This window comes from Gossypium hirsutum, chromosome D05, assembly GCF_007990345.1.
Source record: "Gossypium hirsutum isolate 1008001.06 chromosome D05, Gossypium_hirsutum_v2.1, whole genome shotgun sequence".
NCBI lineage: Eukaryota > Viridiplantae > Streptophyta > Magnoliopsida > Malvales > Malvaceae > Gossypium > Gossypium hirsutum.
Window position 1 is genome coordinate 55,143,992 of NC_053441.1, and position 6,208 is coordinate 55,150,199.

Here is a 6,208-nt window from a genome sequence, read left to right on the forward strand (position 1 = left end):
GGATATGCGGCATGTTAAACGTTGTGAAAATAACATTTAACATATGGTAGATTAACACATGAATAATAAAAAAAATTTCAACTTCTTTATTTTTGTGCTTAAATTGATTATTTTAATAGTTTGTTGCCAAATCATATATATTATTAGTTTATGCAAAATTTTAAAATTATATATAATTATTCTATTATTTATTAAAAATAATTTAAATTCTAAAAATAAATTGATAAAAATTACATAATAATAAATTTCTTTTTGTCATGGGGTCATGTAGCATGTTTGGCACTTTTCCCTTTTTTTTTCCTCTCTTTTTTTTTCTTTTTTTTTTAGAAAACATGTAGCATTCGTTTTATAAGAATAGAGTTCCAAAGAAAGGCTTAAAGGACTCATAAACATAACAACAGAGAGAAGCAGAAACAATTAAGAGCAAAGGGATCAACGTGTACTAGGATAGTCCTTACACTACCATAATAATTTTATTGTAAACCATACTAAAAGATCATAAAATTATTTGACACATTACACTAAAAACTAACAATTTTTTTGGCCCTGTATGGAAATAATTCCAACATTCTTAATCACTTGGGCAAAAAATTTGGGTGGACAAATAATGATAACACTCTATCTTTGGTTTCCTCATTTCCAATACCATGGCCATCGCCATTTTGGTACATCAATAAAGACACTCTAGCAATGTTCTTAATAATTTCAATAAACTTACGAGGGAAAGGAAGTTTAGCCATTTGATCTTCATTTATCTTTTTCCATGTTGAGTCAATTAACTTTTTTATGTGCTCACGAGCTTCTTCTTCAGATGCTCCACTTTCATGCATATAACATTGGATTGATTTAGGAATATCACCTCTTTTTAGCTCATACTAACCAAAAAAAAAAAAGATAAGCATATCAGAGCAATTAATTAATTGAAATTTCAAGTTTACAACTATATATTGCTTACCGATGATGTCCCTAAATCGTTTGCTAATCGTATTATTAGGGAGGACCGATATACTATATCGGAGTAATTTTCTTGGATGCTGTGCAACCCTTCTTCTGTTATATGATTGTACAAGCCCATTTTGCCCGGCCCATTACAAACCCATCTTAAACAAACCCAAAATAAGCCAAACTCAACCCACCTAAACACTGGCCCAAAACCCGAAGCCCAAATGCACCGGCCCAACTACCCAAAGCCCAACCAACCTAAATTTCCAATAGCCAACCTAGGGTTTCAGTTTTCTAAAACCCTAGCCTAGCCAATGCGCCTCACGTCCCTAGCCTGCCCTAGCGCCTCCGCCGTCGCTTCATAGCGCAAGTGGCCACCTGCTCTCTGCCACCGTCCAACTGCTCACCTGCAAACAAACAAAGAAAGCAGCAACAACAAGCAAAGAAAAATAAAAAAAATTGTAAAATGGCTTGATATAAAAAGTCATTCTAAATCGAAAACAAAGGGAGGGGGAACCGATTTGTTTTTTGTAAAAAAAAGGGAGGGGCTTCTTCTTTTTTTTCTTCTTCTGTAATAGTTTTCACAGAAATAAAAGCAAAAAAAAAAATCAAAGGTGATTTCCGGGTTCCTCTGATTTCAATCTTTCTCCATTTTATTTTTATCATAGTTTTTTTTATTTTTTTCATTTTTATTGCTTAAACGAAAATAAAAAAAGAACAAAGAAACTCACCGGGGAGGGACTTTAAAAATCCATTCGTGAGCCTCGCCGACCGTCGGAATACGGTGGTGGTGTGGCGGGCGGTTGGCCGGCGCGACATGGGGCCTTAAATCCTCAAGTGTCAGTTTTTTTTAGAGAGAAAAAAGGGCTTTTGGAATTTTTTTTAAAAAAATTTGCGGCTGAAATGTTTTTGTGAAGCAAAAAATGGGTTTAAATACCCTGTAAAACGATGTCGTTTTTGAATTTAGGGTTCAGAGATTAAAATGGCGTCGTTTTGGTCTCTGACCCGCGCGGTGACCCGACCCAGGGGAGGATCCGCGTGTTTTCTTAAAATGGAATATTTGCGCAATTAGTCCTTTTTATTTTATAGCGCTTTCATGGAAGTTTTTCGCATATTTGCGATTTGGCTACAAAATTTTATTTTTGGTTCATCTTAGTCCCCATCAAAGCACAGCGTTTTGGGTCTTTGGGTTATTTACTATATTGGTCCCCTCTTTCGGCGTGTCACAATTTAATCCCTTTTATTCTTTTTTTATTTCGATTTTGCCCAATACTTTTGTTTTTTTATTCCTATTTAGTCCATCTGTTTTATTTTTGTATTTTATTTTTTTATACTCATTTATTCATTATTATATTTCTATATTATATTATTATTTTTGTATTATTATTATTATTATCATTATTATAGTTGCTCTTCCATATATATACGTATATTTCTTTTATATATACATATATTTTTCTAGATATTTATACGCATACTTTTTGTACTATATATATGTATACATATACGCTTACTTATTTTTATAATTTATTTATATATGCATGTATATTATAATACTTGTACATTTCTAATTATCATAAATAATACCTATTTTTTTTATACATGTCTGTATTACTTCTATTTTCATAATTTTTATATATACCTATATACATATTTTTATAACTACATACACATACTTATATGTCTTTTTTATATGTATATTTCCATATAATTTACATATGCATACAAACTCACATTTTTATATGTTTTATAATTCATACACGTACGTATACTCTTATATTTTATAATTCTCGCATGTATACATACCTATATCTATAAATATTATAATGTTATTCATTATCATCGTTTCATTTTGGTGTTAATTCATTCATTTATTTACATGCTTATTATCATTTTACTCAAGTGCTTTAATTTTTATTTGCTATTATATTGTTCTGCATGTTATGGATTTGCTCTTTTATTTATTTTATTTATTTAGTTGTTATGGCCGTATTATTCTTATATATTTTTGTATTTATTATGGTATTGCCATGCATCGCAACAATGTAATTAGTTTTCACCCCTCTTTTTTTTACAACGACTACATGTTTTATTTTACTCGATTTAACAAAATTTGTTTTGAATAAACAATATTTCGTGTTTAGACTCGAGAGGATCGTATCCTAACTTACTGGGTTTCGATTTTCATGATAAATCTAAATGTACGAATCTTCTAAAACTCAAGTTTTAAACAATATCGGGAATTAAAAAAGGATCGTGTCCTAACTTACTGGTCATGATCCCTTCTTTAATCCAAGATAGTTAAATATTTTTTAAATAAGCATTTTATTCACGAATCGGGAATTCGAGACATTGTGTCCTAACTTACTGGATATGATTCTTTTTCTCGAATAATGTGAAATATGCCCCTTTTCCTGAAAACTTTTAACGTTTTAATACAAGGATCGTATTTTTAAAATTCTCCAAGGTTCTCAATTTTCGACATTAAGATATTAAGTAATCAACTAGGTACCAATTTTGGGCGTATCGAGGGTGCTAATCCTTCCTCGTGCGTAACCGACTCCCGAACCCATTTTTCTAAATTTCGTGGACCAAACTTGTTGTTTTAATAAAATAAAACCGTTTATTAAAAACAACCCGTTTTCGAGGTGATCCAATCACACCTCATTAAAAAGGATTGGTGGCGACTCCCGTTTCATTTTTCAAAACCCAAGTCGACCCCGTTTTCCATCCAAAAAAATGGTGTCAACAATGATCATTTACCAAATAGGAATGAGCAAGCACTAAAGAACCTCCTATTGAAATCCAAGCATTATCAATGTACTCTTGTAGAGTTGGCGTATATCCAATGTAATACCATTTTGCCTCCAACAAAAGTGCTTTACAAAGATCTGTCCACTGAATGAATAACACAATCAGATAAAGTTGATGAGGAAAAGTAAGAGAAAGACTATAAATTGGTTTAATACCAGTTTCTTGAGGAAAGGAATGACATTTATCCCTTGTTCCTTAAGAGTGTCGAAAGCCATTTCATTAATGGAATTGTAAAGAGCATGGTAATATATCTTCATATAGTCTGGAAGCCTCTGTATTGCATTTATATCCCATCTGAAATTACACCAACATATATATTAAAGCTTATTAAACATTGATAAGAATTGTCAATAGCAGATAAAATCAGATGTGCAAACCTCTCAACAACATCCGTGAGGAGCTCCAACTCATCTAAGGTTCCATAAAGATCATAAACATCATCTATAACTGTTATTAGCGCATAGACCATTGTAAGAAATATTCTACTTTTTCCATCCTCAGGAGCAATTTCCATTCCCACAGTCCATAAAAAGTTTTCCATCAGCCTATCTCTAGCAAAGGTAAACCTCTTGCCAAGACCAAGTTCCTCCACCATCTAAAAAAAAAAAAAGGAAGAACAAGAAACTGAAATCAAACGTGCGTTGATGCTTATGAGAATTAATTTTGAACTAGTATGTAGTAGGCGTACTTACGTTGAAGCATATCTAAGATCTTCTTGGTGTATAGATTGGACTATATTGTAATCCAATATAGCAAGCTCTAAAATAATGGGATTTTTGTCCTTGCTTTTCTCATACTCATCTATGAACCATCTAGCTTCCAACCTTGGCATCCTCCAATGTAGAGGAAGCTCCAAGGCATGGTCCACAAGCATCGAAAGATATTGATGATCATTGTTCTCCTTCAGATATTGTTTGAGAAGTTTGGCTGCTAACTCTCTTGCATTCTCCAACATTGTTTCACCTTCTAATAAGAGGTATGAAGCCTCATACAGGTTGAGCAGTCCTTTGAAATCTTGATTAAGGCTTGATTTAATGTTTCCAACATCATCCATGAAGTAAGTGAAAACATCTAGTGGATGAAAATAATTCAGTGTTAAGTATAATTAAATTATATATAAAAATTGATACATCCAGTTTTTTAATTTTTGTCGTTACCTTGATCCACCTTATACCCATGTTGTCTAAGCAATCTAAATTCAAGAGCTGTAGCATATAAATTTTCTTTTTTCCATGCAGCAGTACTGATGCGATCGGAACTTATATTCTTCAAAGTGTTGTTTATTTCAGCTTCAAAGTGATAGGACAAACCAAGTCTTTGTAAGGTATCAATAAGCTCAAGTTTCTCCAAAGGATCCACCACATTTCCAAGCATCATCCTCACTTCTTCCTTCAGCTTTCTTGATCGTTCCTTGTACGATTCATCCTATACACACAGGTTACAACTAGTTTTTGTTAGCTTGCTCCAAATTTAGCTTTATTAGGGAAAAAAGGAAAAGCAAAACAAAAATGGTGCCAACTGCCACATATATATGCACTAAGAATGTGAAATATACTTGTACAAAATCATTTCTGAGTGACTGAACATAATCATAATCCCAAATAGCAGGGTGGTAATTAGCCGATCGTCTAGTTATGGTGACGTCTTCAATAGAAGTTTTGTTTGTAGTATCACTTTGTGAGGTAGAAAAAACAATTAACCTACGGAAGCTTGACCCATTGTATGAGAAGCTTTTCCATTTTGAGTGTATGGGGATATTGCACACCGGGAATGAACTACATATGCAAAAAGCCATTTCTAAAGCTTCAAACTACTGCTCAATAAATCGTTATCACTTGATATGGAGAACGAATTGGAACAATGCGAAGTAGTATATATAGATGTATTTTTTGTTGATACATGCATTAACAAACATTAATGTGCACAAAAATATTAAACACGATGATAAAACATATTATATTGTATTCCTAAAAAGATAATATAAGTTTGTATATTGACATTAAAAAAAATATTAGTACATGTTGTAAGTGCCATTATTTTTTAAGTAAATTATATTTTTTATAGTTAATTTATTGAGTTGTTAATGTTTATTAAGTAAAAATATGGTTCACATGCTTTTAGTTTTCTTTAACTTTTTGTTTCCATGGTTTTCATTTATATTATTAATTTTTACTCGTTTTTATTTGAGTGATAATCTCAAGTAAAAAATCTTCATTACAATATTATTTTAAATAACTAGAATGCAAAAATAATTTCTTATTAAGATATTTGAGATGATCTAGGATCAAACTTTATCTACGGGACTATTATTTTTTCTTGGACCTCTACACGAATGGTAATTACTTCAATGAAGACAAACAAACAAATTTTAGTAATGCACCATGCCATGCAGGCTTTTTTTTTTAACTGACCCTAAAAAAAATAATTATTTATGAAGATGATCCAGGTGTAA

The 6,208-nt window shown here is 31.7% G+C and overlaps 1 pseudogene; it reads right to left on the reverse strand.

The window, feature by feature from the left end:
• Positions 1–439: 439 nt before the first annotated feature.
• On the reverse strand, positions 440–5,580 carry LOC107902405 (terpene synthase 10-like; annotated as a pseudogene).
• Positions 5,581–6,208: the final 628 nt, after the last annotated feature.